At 46.6% G+C, this 16,052-nt stretch overlaps 1 protein-coding gene across 43 annotated transcripts in view; it reads right to left on the reverse strand.

The window, feature by feature from the left end:
• The window catches only part of ARVCF (ARVCF delta catenin family member), a 594,486-nt gene that overhangs the window by 178,883 nt on the left and 399,551 nt on the right, over positions 1-16,052 (reverse strand). For 2 of the 43 annotated variants that reach the window (XM_083589892.1, XM_083589898.1), the window contains exon 1: positions 9,746-9,834. The exons of 39 other annotated variants lie outside the window; for them this stretch is intronic. The gene's annotated coding sequence lies outside the window, so the exon portion shown is untranslated. Of the gene's footprint in view, positions 1-9,745; positions 9,939-16,052 lie in introns of those variants that run through there. 2 more of the 43 variants (XM_083589905.1, XM_083589889.1) reach the window with 2 other exon arrangements.

A 16,052-nucleotide genomic window follows, 5' to 3' on the forward strand; every position in this document is an offset into this window, starting at 1 on the left:
CTCCATTTAATATTATGCAATAGAAACCTACAATAAGCCATGTTAAATTGCTTATTGACATCTAAATGGCCTATATTTATTATCTGATATAGAAGATGAAGCATCAATAGTAACTGAATTTTCAGTTGACAGATTATCATTGAACTGTCAATACAACATAGGTATGCTGTTTCCCTAAGTACATTGTACTGGGAGAAAGACCTTGTACTCGCAGAAAGACAACTTTCAAAGTGCTCACTGGAAGGACAGATCCTGAAGCTGAGGCTCCAATACTTTGGCCACCTCATGAGAAGAGAAGACTCCCTGGAAAAGACCCTGGTGTTGGGAAAGATGGAGGGCACAAGGAGAAGGGGACGACAGAGGATGAGATGGTTGGATAGTGTTCTCGAAGCTACCAGCATGAGTTTGACCAAACTGCGGGAGGCTGTGGAAGACAGGAGTGCCTGGCGTGCTCTGGTCCAGGGGGTCACGAAGAGTCGGACACGACTAAACGACTAAACAACAACAACAACAATCAATCAATCAATCAATCCCTCTTCCCTGAAGACTCTGAAAACTGCAGGCCCTCCAAGTGTCCCTAATTTCCAGGGACAGTCCCAGATGTACAGAAGCCATCCCAGTTTCTGATTTGATCCCAGAATGTCCCACTTTTCCTTAGAACATCCCGATTTTCATTGGAGAAGCACTGGAGGGTATGGAGTCATGTGACCCACTGAGCCAAGGAAGTAAGCAACTATACAAGCTTTAGAAGACATGTGAAAGCAGCCCTGTATAGGGAAGTTTTTAATATTTAATGTTTTAATATATGTTGGAAGCTGCCCAGAGTAGCTGGAGAAACCTAGCTAGATAATGATAGATAGATAATGATAATAGAACAGGGATGTCCAACAGGTCAATCACAATCTACTGGCTGATCATGGTGCCCCAACCCCCCCCCCCAAAAAAAGCTCAACAAATTTGATGAATCTTCCCCCCAAAAAACTCAACAACTCTGGTCAATCCAATGGGGTAGATCACTGCCAGGTTTTTATATAGTGGGAGTAGATTGCAGTCTCTTGGAAGCTGGAAGTGCCTGGAATAGAATATCCACCATCAATGAAGGGGCCTGTCGTGGGGGCACCTGGTTGTGCCCCCTCATAAATTTGCACCCGGGGCCATGCCCCACCCCCCACCCCAACTATGCTACTGCCTTGACATGACCACATAACTCCTGCAAGGCTTGCTGTTCTTGAGCAATTCCTTTCGGCAGTCATGTGGCGGCAGAGCGGTTTCTTCTCCCTTCCTCTTTAGTTGTCTCCTATTTGAAGGACAAAGATAATTTTTCGCTGGCCAGAGAACTTCATTGTGGCACAAGATGGATTTGGGGACAGGGGAATCATTTCTGATACCAGAGCGGCTTAGATTTAAATTCCACAACATGTTCTCCACTTGCAAGGCTCAGCTGGTTTCTTACCCAGGAAGTTGGAGAGGAGTCACTCCAACGAGATTTGCTTTGGTATCCAAAATAGGAGCCAAGCCCAGTTATTTGAATCGCAGGCCGTGTTAATTAATGAACTGTTGCCACTCAAGAGTCTGTTCATGGCTGAGTTTGGATTGTGATGTGGCAAGAAATCTTTCTGGGGTTTTGTTTGTTTGTTTTGAACAGAACAGTGAGGGAGTTTGGGACTGGGGAGAAATTTGATTCCGTTCATGTTTAGAGGTGAATCTACCCCGTTCACACTTTTTAAAGCAATACAGTGGTACCTCGGGTTACATAGGCTTCAGGTTACAGACACTTCAGGTTACAGACTCCAATAACCCAGAAATATTACCTCGGGTTAAGAACTTTGCTTCAGGATGAGAACAGAAATCATGCTCCGATGGCGCGGCAGCAACAGGAAGCCCCATTAGCTAAAGTGGTGCTTCAGGTTAAGAACAGTTTCAGGTTAAGAACAGACTTCCGGAACGAATTAAGTACTTAACCCGAGGTACCACTGTATATCAAACGAAATGCAGCTATCCTTCCAAATTCACACTTCTAGCAAACATTGCAATTGAGGCTGAGAAAAGTGTACATAAATTTGCAAGAAATGCAAAGCGTAGATTGGCCAACAGTTGCACAATGTGTAAGTGTGTCTGGCTTTTAACCACAAGGTTGGTGGTTCGAGCCCACACAGGGACAGCTGTGAGCAGATTCCTGCACTGAAGGGGATTGGACTAGGTAGCTCCCAGGTCCCTTCCTACTCTGCAATTTTATGATTCTACGTAAAATGCACATGTTAGGAAGAATAGCAAACAAAAATGCATTATATTAGGGAAAATGTAAATATTAGAGTGTGCATATTAGGCAGAATTGCATGCAGAAATGTGTTTTTTCTTGTGAGTTGTGGCTGATCTGTGATTGCAAGAATAAAGATTGAGTGGCTGGTTGGTTGTAAGATGTGGAGCTCCCTCCTTCATTATCGAGCTTTCTGCAAATACACCTCTATACCCTTGCTTTTGACGCTTGAGATATATATCTTTAGGACCCACTTTATTTCTGTGATTGTAAATTCTTTTAAACCATTTTAAATATTGTCTTTCATATTGTGTGGGACTTTAGGTTGAAGGGCGGGTTAATAACAATAACAACAACAATTAGGAGAAACAGAAAGGCTGATTAGTTTTCATGAGTTTTAAAAAAATTGCATATGGATGTGGAAAATCTGCAGAACTGAGTTTAAAACAGGGAAAATGAGAAACTCAGGACTCAGCTAGATTGGTAAAGAAAAACCGTTTTATATGTGTGATATAACACTGTGACACCAGGTGGCACTGTGGAGTCCCATCTTTCCCCACCGGATTTCCCTGTACAGTGGTACCTCTGGTTACAAACTTAATTCGTTACGGAGGTCCGTTCTTAACCTGAAACCGTTCTTAACCTGAGGTACCACTTTAGCTAATGGGGCCTCCCGCTGCCGCCGGTGCGAATTCTGTTCTCATCCTGAGGTAAAGTTCTTAACCCGAGGTACTGTTTCTGGGTTAGCGAAGTCTGTAAGCTTAGGGCCTTCAGTAGCTTAGGGCCTCATCAAACCTAAATCTGGCCCTGGTTCTGGAGCCAGTCTACACAATGCTGGTATCCCAAGTTAGAGTTCAGTGACATGGGCGTAGACTGAAAAGACTATTCGTTTGCCAGTCACTTGGCCAAATGCCTATCTTGTCAAGGGCATGTAAATTATGGCTTATCCAAGTCTAGAATCTCCAGGGACAGAATCTGCTGGAAACCTCTAGTGTAAAAGAGATGGAGTTAAGATAAGAGAGAGATATCAGGGAGAACATATCAGGCTGAGGGGATTTTTGGAATTCCATAAATTCCAGTGGTGGGACACAGATAGCTCAACGTTCCCAACCTCAAATCTAAGCATTTGGATATCTAGGGAAATCAAAAATCCCTAGCTTTCCTTTACAAAGAGAGAGAGAGAGAGAGAGAAAGTTTCCAGCATTTTAAAACAATTTTTATTGCTTTCCTGCATTTGTAGAACTCAGGATATGAGGGAAATGTAGACACTATTACAGTGGTACCTCGGGCTAAGCACCATATTTTTTGCTCTATAGGACGCACCCGAGCATAAGACGCACCTAGTTTTTAGAGTAGGGAAACAATTAAAAAATATTCTGAATCAAATCATTGCAGCTGCCTTGCCTCGTGGAACCAGCGCAAAAGGAGGAAATGCCGGGAATTACCGGCACAATAAGGTGGGGGGCGGGGCAGAAGGAGCAGTCCCCATCCTTCCGGCACATTGCAAATCTAGCAGAGTAACAGCTGCTTACACGCGTGCAAGCAGCTCTCCCTTTGCTTGAATTACAGCCCCGGCAAGCAGCCAGCCCCGGCTGAGCTTGTCGGGGCTTTATGGGGAAGCCGGGGGTTCCCCCCAGCCAGCCCGGCCAGCGTCAGGGCTGAAGCACGGAGTTTCCCCATAAAGTACGCACCAACCCCTCTCGCTCTCCAGGCTTCAGCGAAAGCAACGCGAGGCCTCCGGAGCGCAGAGGGAGCACTCCCTCTGCGCTTTGGAGGCTTCGTGTTGCTTTCGCTGAAGCCAAGGAGCCTGCATTCGCTCCATAGGACACACAAACTATTCCCCTTCATTTTTGGAAGGGAAAAAGTGCATCCTATAGAGCAAAAAATACGGTACTTAATTTGTTCCGGAGGTCCGTTCTTAACCTGAAACTGTTCTTAACCTGAAGCACCACTTTAGCTAATGGGGCCTCCCACTGCTGCTGCCGTGCCGGCGCCGTGTGATTTCTGTTCTCATCCTGAAGCAAAGTTCTTAACCCGAGGTACTATTTCTGGGTTAGCGGAGTCTGTAACCTGAAGTGTATGTAACCTGAAGCATATGTAACCCGAGGTACCACTGTATTCTCAATTTTTGTGAGACATTGGCCTGCGCTCCCCACACCCAGCCCAGTGTTTTGCCTGGAAAAATCTCTGTAGAAGCCCATACCTAGGGAAAACCCCTCAAAGCAGAAAATTATTTATAACCTTAAGTACAGAAAGCTACTCTTTGTCAACATCTAGGGTGTAAGTAAGTTGGACTGAAAGGTGGTGGTGGGGGTAATTGATTTTCCATGTTTTGCTTCTGACTACGCTCTAGGTTTGTGAAATTACAATCATTCCCCTGAATGTACCAATCATTAATTCAGTTCCCTGCATGCCAACACTTAAAGCTAAAATGGCAATGCCCATGTAAAAGAAGGAGGCTTCAGGAAGGGTGAACACAGTAACACCAAGGTTCGCTGAACTACAGAAAAACTTTGGGGCAGGAGAAGGGTGGCAAACAACTCAATGAGCATTGAGCAAGGGTTGGTGGCTGCAGAATTCTGAGCGCTGGTAGTAAAGGTAAAGGGACCCCTGACCATTAGGTCCAGTCGTGGCCAACTCTGGGGTTGCAGCGCTCATCTCGCTTTATTGGCCAAGGGAGCCAGCGTACAGCTTCCGGTTCATGTGGCCAGCATGACTAAGCCGCTTCTGGCAAACCAGAGCAGCGCACGGAAACGTCGTTTACCTTCCCGCCGGAGGGGTACCTATTTATCTACTTGCAATTTGACGTGCTTTCGAACTGCTAAGTTCGCAGGAGAAGGGACTGAGCAACAGGAGCTCACCCCGTCGCAGGGATTCGAACCGTCGACCTTCTGATTGGCAAGTCCTAGGCTCTGTAGTTTAACCCACAGCACCACCCGCGTCCCTTCTGAGTGCTGGACAGAGAAGAAAAATGGGAAACTGGAGGAAGGGGATTGGAATGGAGTAGTCCGGAAATGGGCATGGCTGGCTTGGTGGCACCCTGAGCAGGGGTACTCCACATGTAACGTTTTGTTGCAGCTCTCACCCTTATTTATTTTTGGTTGAAGTATGGGCAGGATTCAGCTGTCATAGCCTTTGGCTTGTCCATCCATTTTAAAAGACAAACACAGCTGGAAAGGTTTGTTTTCTTGCTGGTACCTGAGCACAGCTTTTTTTAATGCTTTGCAGCTATAAGGAGGGAGAGAGAATAAACCTTCTGTGTTGTATGTTCAGATTCCCCAAGGGACTCTCGGGAGCTGGATCTTTAGTCCAGAGATAAATTGGAGGAGAGATCCCAGGGGAATAACCCAGGGATATTGGAGACACATTGTCAAATTAGAGTCGGCTAAATCAACACAAGTTCTTAGGTGGATATTTCTCCTAGGCATCTGCTGGGGGCAGAAAGGAAATATCAGCGGTGTGCATGCAATGGGTTGTCAATTGTGGAATAACAGAGCAGAAAAAGGGGAAAACCCCACTCACTTTCAACCCTCTAGATCAGGGGTCGGCAAGGTTGCCTGGGCCGGTTCACTGCTGCGAAGCCCCCTCCGTGGGCCAGATCAAGGGGGCGTGTGAGTGTGTGCACCCACAATTTCTAGCACCTGAGCAGACATGATTTCTGGTGCCGCAAAGTAAGTCCCTGCGCTGTGCTGCGCCAGTTTAGCACAGCGCACAGGAACTCGCCGAGTGGGTGGCTCGGTTTGGGAGTGGCTTGTGGGCCGGTAAAACGACCCCCGTGGACCTCTTGTGGCCCGTGGGCCTTAGGTTGCAGACCCCTGCTCTAGATATTGCTCGGCAACAGCTCCCATCAGTGCCAGCAAACATAGTCAATGGCCGGGGATTGTGGGAGTTGTAGTTTACCAACCTCTGGGGAACCACAGATTCCCCACACCTGTCCTACTTGCATACATAGCATTTTACACTGAACTACGGGACGATCCCGTATTATACAGCCCTATCCGAGGGCTATTTATTAGAAGGCAAGAAAGGCCCAGGCGATATTTCTCAAAGCTGCTCTGAGAGAAGCACAAGGGCGGCGTTCCGCCGTGTATTAACCCCTCATAAGAACACGGAAATCAACACCGTCTGACCAATTCGGCAAAGAGGGCTTTTACGCCATTTTAACAATCTGAAGCGTCTCCGCTAATGGAAGAGCGGTGCAATTGGCGCTCAACTGTTTCTGATGGACTGGAATGATGGATGCAGCCGACCTGCTGAACTCATTCCCCACAAAACCCAGAGGGCAGCAAGAGGTCATAGGTACCTCTCCAGGAATTGCAGCACAGAGCAGAGAAAGCAACAGGGGGAAATGTGAAGGAGGAGCCGAGTGTCACCTTTTGGAAAGCTGCTTCTGAAAAGGAAGGGTAGTTTTTTAAAAAATGACGATGAAAATAATAATCAAGGAGGAGGTGGAAATAACCTGATGCTCCCTCTTGCCTTCTCCATTACAGGAAGGCTAATGCCTCGTGCGTTTTTGCCACACAAACCGCCCCCGAGGATCAGAAAGAGCAGTTTGTCATTTTGACAAGAAATATGTCTCTCGGGGCTCCTTCAGCACCTCGGCTCACTTAAGAGTTTGTTTTTCTCTCCTTGTGCTCCGGCTAGACAGACAGGGTGCAAAAGGAATGAGCTCAAATGCTCAATCACAATGAAGCATCAAAGCAAAGTACGTATGCATTTATCACGGGGGATAAGAACATAAGCAGAGCCCGCAGGATCAGGCCAATGGCCCATCGAGTCCAGCATCCTGTTCTCACAGTGGCCAACCAGTAAGTTTTCCAGCACAATTCAAAGTGTTGGTGCTGACCTAAACGGCCTCGGTCCTGTATACCTGAAGGAGCGTCTCCACCCCCATTGTTCAGCCTGGACACTGAGATCCAGCGCCAAGGGCCTTCTGGCAGTTCCCTCACCACAAGAAGTGAGGTTACAGGGAACCAGGCAGAGGGCCTTCTTGGTAGTGGCACCTGCCCTGTGGAACACCCCCCCCCTTCAGATGTGAAGGAAATAAGCAACTATCTTATCTTTAAAATACAGTGGTACCTCGGGTTAAGTACTTAATTTGTTCCAGAGGTCTGTACTCAACATGAAACTGTTCTTAACCTGAAGCACCACTTTAGCTAGTGGGGCCTCCTGCTGCTGCTGCACTGCCGGAGCACGATTTCTGTTCTCATCCTGAAGCAAAGTTCTTAACCTGAAGCACTATTTCTGGGTTAGCGGAGTCTGTAACCTGAAGCGTATGTAACCCGAGGTACCACTGTACATCTGAAGGCAGCCCTGTTTAGGGAAGTTTTTAATATTTAACGCTGTATTGTTTCTAACACTCGATTGGGAGCTGCCCAGAGTGGCTGGGGAAACTCAGCGAGATGTGCGGGGTAAAAATAATAAAATATTATTATTATTATTATTATTATTATTATTATTATTATTATTATTATTATATTACCAGACTCCTACGAGAAGTGTGCAAACAGGAGCCGAGCCCGAGAACTTAGCGCTGCTTCTGTTACCAATGGTAATACCAAACAAGGAAATAAATAAAGAGAAACATACTGACTCTATATCTCTGAAGAGGATATACTTAGGGGGCAAGTCTGTGATGAGCTACAACAGGATGAGCAGCTTAGGGGCAGCGGATCTCTGGCTCAGCTAACATTAAGTCTCCAAACCCAGCTCAGCTGGAGCTACCACATTGCAACATGCTCAGCAAGCTGGGGTTAGTGTAAGTCCCCCAAAAGGGCTATTTTGGAGGCATGGTGAGGGCAGATTTAGCGTGGATTCTGAAGTCAGTTCAGCTCAGACACATGACCTGGCAACACAGCATAGAAGACGGTTTTACAGGCTCATTTCCCCTCTGTTAGGGTTAGGTAAAGCTGCACACCGCTGCTTGATGGGGTCTGGCTCTAATGTCACTTCGCACCAGTTTAATTCACACAGGCCTGCTTTAGGACAGTTTCTTGGCATAGGATTGCTCCCCTGGTCTAGGTAAAAAGGTAAAGGACCTCTGGATAGTTAAGTCCAGTCAAAGGCGACTAGGGGGTTGCAGCGCTCATCTCGCTTTCAGGCTGAGGGAGCCGGCGTTTGTCCACAGACAGCTTTCTGGGTCATGTGGCCAGCAGGACTAAACCGCTTCTGGCGCAATGGGACACCGTGACAGAAACCAGGGCGCACGGAAATGCCGTTTACCTTCCTGCCGCAGTGGTACCTATTTATCTACTTGCACTTTGACGTGCTTTCGAACTGCTAGGTTGGCAGGAGCTGGGGCTGAGCAACGGGAGCTCACCCCGTTGAAGGGATTTGAACCGCCAACCTTCTGACTGGCAAGCCCAAGAGGCTCAGTGGTTTAGACCACAGTGCCCCCCCCCCCGTGTCCCTTTTACCAGGGGTCAGCAACCTAAGGCCCATGGGCCGGAAGCAGCCTGCGGAGATAGTTTGACCGGCCCATACTTGCGCACTGTGCTAAACTGGCACAGTGTGGCACAGGGACTCACTTCCGCAGCGCTGGAAATCGCGTCTGCACACACACAGACGCCGGAAATCACAGGCGCGCGCACGCACACACGATCTGGCCCGCAGAGGGATCTCCAGGGGACTGATCCCGCCCAGGAAAGATAATCCTTGCTGACCCCTGCTTTTACCTTCCCTTGGTCTATGCTAGGGATCTAAACAAGCACAACCCCATCACAGAAGTTTGTTGCATTATTGCCGTCCTGGAACAGGTATCTCATAAGCTAGAAGTATCTAAACAACAGTGCTCTAATGATAGATATACATTTTCCCCCTATATGACATGATTTTATTTCTTATAACAATAAGCAGGCACGCGGTTGCTCAGCGCCACCAGGATATGCAAATGCCTGGCTCATCTAAGACTTTGCAGAACCTTTATTCTCAATAATGGATGGAACTCGCAGGTGGAGAAGACTTTCATTTCTACATATCTTTGTCATTTCGCAAAGGGAATCTTTGTATGAGTCAATACTTTATTATTCCTTTGGAGCGGAGCCACTCCTTTGTACTTTCATCCTTCCAGGCTGTGACACTCTAAGGTTTACTTTTTTTTTATCCGTAGTTTTCTCTCTTTTTGTTGTGCTTGCACTTCTTAGCAAAATCAATAAAATATTTAATTTTTAAAAATTTGTTTACTTAGAACTTAAACCCCAGCAGCTGGGGAGTGGGTGGGAAGAAGGATACAGACTTAACTGCTACCTTGCCACCTAAATCTATCAGCTGAATTAAGGAGCTGTGCTGATGATAATTTAGAATGCAACCTTGATCTGGGAAGAAAAACAAGTCTCCCTTTTTTTGCTTCCTTTCCTGCGTTAATGACATAAGATTCAAAATGCAGTGCTCAGCATTGCGGGAGCAAATGCCCCGAGTCTCTCTGGATCAACAGAATCTTTGCAAATAAAACACACCTCGCATTTAAGACGCATTTAAGACCCTCCTTACCTGCCGCTCGTGGCATTCCAGAAACACCTCAAAGAGCTTTCGCTTTCCCCAAAGCACCTTCGGAACATATGAGCAAAAGACGCCACAAGAGACTGGTTGGGATTACAAAATGCCGGTGACTACTACAATCTCCTAACAGGGAATTTTCCCCTACCTTTCTCCACCTGCTGCTGACATCATGCCTACCAACAGACATGTGTAAAAACAAAAAACAAAAAAAGCACACCCTACCAAATGAATCGTTTGCAAATTCTTTCCTTTGTCAGTCATGTTTCACCCTTTGCCCAGTCTAGTCTAGGAATCAAAGTGAAGCCGACGTGAGGGTGGCTCTATGACCCAGCGTCCAGTGCACACTCTTGCAGATTCTGAAATCCACATTCTGAGGCCTCCAGAATGCAGGGTAATTAATAATAATAATAATAATAATAATAATAATAATAATAATAATTTAATTATACCCCGCCCATCTGGCTGGGTTTCCGCAGCCACTCTGGGCGGCTCCCAACAGAATATTAATAATAGAATCAAACATTTAAAACTTCCATAAACAGGGCTGCCTTCAGATGTCTTCTAAAAGTCAGATTCCGGAGGTCTGTTCTTAACCTGAAACTGTTCTTAACCTGAAGCACCACTAATGGGGCCTCCTGCTGCTGCCGCGCCACCGGGCCACAATTTCTGTTCTTATACTGAAGCAAAGTTCTTAACCTGAAGCACTATTTCTGGGTTAGCGGAGTCTGTAATGAAGCGTATGTAACCTGAGGTACCACTGTAGTTGTTTATTTCCTTGACATCTGGTGGGAGGACGTTCCACAGGGGCAGGCGCCACTACCGAGAAGGCCCTCTGCCTGGTTCCCTGTAACCTCGCTTCTTGCAGTGAGGGAACCACCAGAAGGCCCTCGGAGCTGAACCTCAGTGTCCAGGCTGAATGATGGGGGTGGAGATGCTCCTTCAGGTCTACTGGGCCGAGGCTGTTTAGGGCTTTAAAGGTAATCACCAACACTTTGAATGGTGCTTGGAAATGTACCAGGAGCCAATGTACGCTTTCCCCCTGCACAGTTCCTCCAGCTCAAATTGCCCCTCCACCACAGCTGCTATCAGCAGCAGAGCGGAAAGCCTAAGAGACACAATACGGCATCCTGGGTGTTGTTTTTCCTCCTCTCCTCTTAAACCGAGGAGATGGAGCAGGGTTGGGTAGGATTGACACCCAATCCACCAGAGCCTACCTCTGATCTAAATCTCTACCCAGCCACCTTTTTGCTTTCAGCCAGCCAGCACAGATCCCCTGCCTCGTGTGCAGTTTAGCCCTGAGTAGCTTGTTCTGAACTTCATTGCTTCTGCAGCGCTCAAGTTACGTTTTTGGCCCCGGATAACAAGAGTTTGACAGATAAGGTTAAGAACAGGCCCGTGCTTGTGCCTAAGGAACCAATCTAAATTCTCGTATCCAAGAGCTGCGCTGGGTCACTCAATATGTTCTTTCAGTATTAAACCGGACAGTAAAAGATAACAGCAACAAGCCTCCCTAGAAAAGGAGGAAATTAGGAGCTGGGAGTCAAGAAATCCATCACCAAGTGTTCGCTCAGGTTGCTAGAGTGGAAATCATGCTCCTCTCAATTGGATCAGTGTTTGTTTCATCTGGGTGTGTGTGTGTGTGAGAGAGAGAGAGACAGTTGTATTCCAAGCTAAGCTGGAAAGCCAGATTGAGGCAAGAACGCTTTTCATTTGAGAAGAAACTAAAGTCTTATCAAAGAGGCACTGCAGAGGTGCCCTACAGGAATTTTAAAATCCTGGAGTGAGAAACCTCAGAGCTGGAGGGGTGGGGAGAACATAGACGTGGCCCCCCAGGTCTCTCTACCTGGCCCTTGAAATTATCCCTAGGCCACACCCCAAGTGCCCCCCTCCTAGCCTGGAATGTGTCCTTAACTGTGATCATGCCCCTTGCTTGCCAGGATGGAGGGCAGAGAGGAGTGTGTTGAAGCTAGATGACTCCACAAAGGCAAATACCGTATTTTTTGCTCTATAAGACTCACTTTTTCCCTCCTAAAAAGTAAGGGGAAATGTGTGTGTGTCTTATGGAGTGAATGCAGCCTGCGCTTTCACTGCACAGCAATCCCTCTTGCTGTTCTGGCTTCTGAGATTCAGAATATTTTTTTTTTCTTATTTTCCTCCTCCAAAAATTAGGTGCGTCTTGTGGTCTGGTGCGTCTTATAGAGAGAAAAATATGGTAATTACATTCATGGCTCCATCCACCAACGGCATGAGGCCCTCACAAGGTTGCCTGCAAGGGAATGTGGCCCTTCTCCTACCCCACAGTTTTACACCCCCTCAACAATAAGCAGTTCGAAAGCACGTCAAAGTGCAAGTAGATAAATAGATACCGCTCCGGCGGGAAGGTAAACGGTGTTTCCGTGTGCTGCTCTGGTTTCGCCAGAAGCAGCTTAGTCATGCTGGCCACATGACCCAGAAGCTGTACGCCGGCTCCCTCGGCCAATAAAGCGAGATGAGCGCCGCAACCCCAGAGTCGGCCACGACTGGACCTAATGGTCAGGAGTCCCTTTACCTTTACATTCTGCATGTGAAAATGGCTTTAGATACCTGTTAGGTCCATCAGTCACCATAGAATCATAGAATCATAGAATCATAGAGTTGGAAGAGACCACAAGGGCCATCGAGTCCAACCCCCTGCCAAGCAGGAAACACCATCAGAGCACTCCTGACATATGGTTGTCAAGCCTCTGCTTAAAGACCTCCAAAGAAGGAGACTCCACCACACTCCTTGGCAGCAAATTCCACTGTCGAACAGCTCTTACTGTCAGGAAGTTCTTCCTAATGTTTAGGTGGAATCTTCTTTCTTGTAGTTTGGATCCATTGCTCCGTGTCCGCTTCTCTGGAGCAGCAGAAAACAACCTTTCTCCCTCCTCTATGTGACATCCTTTTATATATTTGAACATGGCTATCATATCACCCCTTAATCTCCTCTTCTCCAGGCTAAACATGCCCAGCTCCCTTAGCCGTTCCTCATAAGGCATCGTTTCCAGGCCTTTGACCATTTTGGTTGCCCTCCTCTGGACACGTTCCAGTTTGTCAATGTCCTTCTTGAACTGTGGTGCCCAGAACTGGACACAGTACTCCAGGTGAGGTCTGACCAGAGCAGAATACAGTGGCACTATTACTTCCCTTGATCTAGATGCTATACTCCTATTGATGCAGCCCAGAATTGCATTGGCTTTTTTAGCTGCCGCGTCACACTGTTGGCTCATGTCAAGTTTGTGGTCAACCAAGACTCCTAGATCCTTTTCACATGTAGTGCTCTCAAGCCAGGTGTCACCCATCTTGTATTTGTGCCTCTCATTTTTTTTGCCCAAGTGCAATACTTTACATTTCTCCCTGTTAAAATTCATCTTGTTTGTTTTGGCCCAGTTCTCTAATCTGTCAAGGTCGTTTTGAAGTATGATCCTGTCCTCTGGGGTGTTAGCCACCCCTCCCAGTTTGGCATATATTCAACACATATAGCATATATTCAATACAAAAAGCAGCGACAATTTGCTGTTGACAAAGGACAGCTGGACATATAAAGGGCCCCATTACCTTCAGTAGCTTAGGGCCTCATCAAACCTAAATCCGGCCCTCTCTGCATGCAAAGCTGATGTTGTACCACTGAGCTACATCTCCTTCCCTGAGGCTAGACTTGTCTGAACGGGAGCTTCAACATAAACAAGCTTGACCTTCTCTGAGATGTTTCCCCCCACCCCTCCTTTGCCGCTTCTGTAAACTTCCTTCACCGAGCATGTAGGTTAGCACCGCAGCGTGTTATCTGGGGCTCGAATTCTTTCACTAAGGGCCTGTGGCCTTTCACCTTTCCTTTTAAGAAGGGGCTGGTTATCAAAGCAGAACGGCAGTCAAGTCCAGATAGGCAGCCCCTTAAGTTGGGGTGAATCATCAACAGGTTGGGACAGAACAAGGAAGAGAAAACAAGCAGTGGGTTTTTGGGTTTTGGTTTCTTCCCAGGTGAAACAAAATTGCATAGATAGGAGTTGGATGGGATTACGAAAGCCAGGATTGCGGGGGAGGGGGGGTGCAAAGGAGAAAAGAATAAGTTAAACATGCATGTGTTTCCTGGTAGGGTTGCCAGAGGAAGACTATGAGACTCAAAGGGCTTTCAGATTGCCATGGTTTTCAGGTGGGGTTCAATCACATACTGGGAAATCCAGGTGGAACAATTGCAGTTGATCGCAAGGTCCTGAACCTGTGTATACACACAAACCCACATTGAGAACTTTTTGCAATGGAAAGTGACTGGAAAATGCAGTGGGAAATATGGTAAAAAGGAAAAGGTAAAGGGACCCCTGACCATTAGGTCCAGTCGTGGCCAACTCTGGGGTTGTGGCACTCATCTCGCTTTATTGGCTGAGGGAGCCGGTGTACAGCTTCCGGGTCATGTGGCCAGCATGACTAAGCCGCTTCTGGCGAACCAGAGCAGCGCACGGAAACACCGTTTACCTTCCCACCGGACCGGTACCTATTTATCTACTTGCACTTTGACGTGCTTTCGAACTGCTAGGTTGGCAGGAGCAGGGACCGAGCAGCGGGAACTCACCCTGTGGCGGGGATTCAAACCGCCGACCTTCTGATCGGCAAGCCCTAGGCTCTGTGTTTTAACACACAGCGCCACCCGTGTCCCTGGAAGTATGGTATAAGGCTTAATTTGACCCATCATCATCTGACCTCCCTGCAAACAAATCAGAAGGAACGCTCCAAAAATAGCCAACGTCATCTAATATCCCTACAAACAAATTAGGGCGGGTGCTCAGTAAACAAGTCAACCTCATCTAATCTCCCTGCAAACAGATTAGGATGAGTGCTCGACGGATAGCCAGCGTTGTCTGATCTCTTTGCAAGCAAATTTGGGTGAATGATGAATACACAGATTGTTCGGAAGCATCCTACGGGAGCACAGAACCCCCATCTCAAACCTACGCAGCCCATAAGGAAATCCAAAAGGGTAATTGGTCATTCTGTTTAAGATTACGAACAAGAACCTTGAAACAGATCCATTGTGAGCATTATAGAAACAGAGACCTGCTTCTGCAAACCTGTTCTCCACAATCTAGCACTGTCATTCTTTATCTGTTATTATCTTTCAAGACACGTCAAACCTCATGGGCATATTTAATTTGTACACATTCTCTCTCTCTCTCTCTCTCTCTCTCTCTCTCTCTCTCTCTCTGGATCCATAATATTTTGCAGAGAGCTGCAGTTTGTCCAAGTGCGTTAAACCTGCTTGGTCTGTTGGCTGGACGAAAAGCCCGTTTTTGCTGACTTTATGAAATCATTTCAACAGCTATCGTTGGGCAACTAATAATTTCCACAGCTAAGGTGCTCCTGGATGTAGGGATATAATAAACCTGTAAATGCAGCTTAGCAAACATTTCAGTGCACAGTCTGCATGCAGATTTCACAGAAAAAGAGTGATAGCCCGCGGGAAGCTGGACTCCATTGAAATCAACAGATTAAGTCTGTTGGATATCGCCACTGAATTATATCCACTGGATATCGCATACAGATCACACACAAAAGAAAACAGTATCTTTACAACGTGAGTATACTAAATTGGGTTGTAGCCACCTGAATTCTACACATTGAGTAGACCCATTGGAATGAATGCATCTAAGTTAAGTTAAGCACACTCATTAATTCCAGTGGGTCTACTCTACTGGATACAACCCAGGATTAGTATTTTTCCAGAATGTTTTAATTGTAGCCCATTTTCCCCCACCGTGCATCCTACTTTTGAGAAACTTTTGTTGAAAAACAGCATATGAAACATTCTAAATACATAAATGCTTGTAAATATCTTTTCAGTTAAACAGGAGATCTTACAGTAACAAAAGACGCACGGATGCATGCAATGTGTCAGAACTGTCTGGGAAACAATAACAGTAATAACTGTTAAATATTTATATATTGCCATTTCCCTGATGGCTCAAAACGTTTCAACGTTCAGTAATTTTTTTTACAAAGCTCATGTGAAAATCTCATATTGCTGATGGGGGTGGGAGGGAGACTGGGGTTGTGATTTAGTGGGTTCTGGAGTGAGCTAGCATTTGAATTCAGGACCTTCAGCCCAGTGCTTATAATACACTTAAAAACTGCTAGGCCAGGAAAGGGGAAGACTTTGACTAGTGGATGGTACAACCCACCTGTCATCATTATGACATCAAGTGACTGACATGTGGGCTGCCCCGCCCACCTGTCAAAATCCCTTGTGCAGCACCGGAAAGCCAACTAGTTGTCAAACATTTCGGAACCA

Source organism: Podarcis filfolensis (assembly GCF_964270895.1).
Source record: "Podarcis filfolensis genome assembly, chromosome: 16".
NCBI lineage: Eukaryota > Metazoa > Chordata > Lepidosauria > Squamata > Lacertidae > Podarcis > Podarcis filfolensis.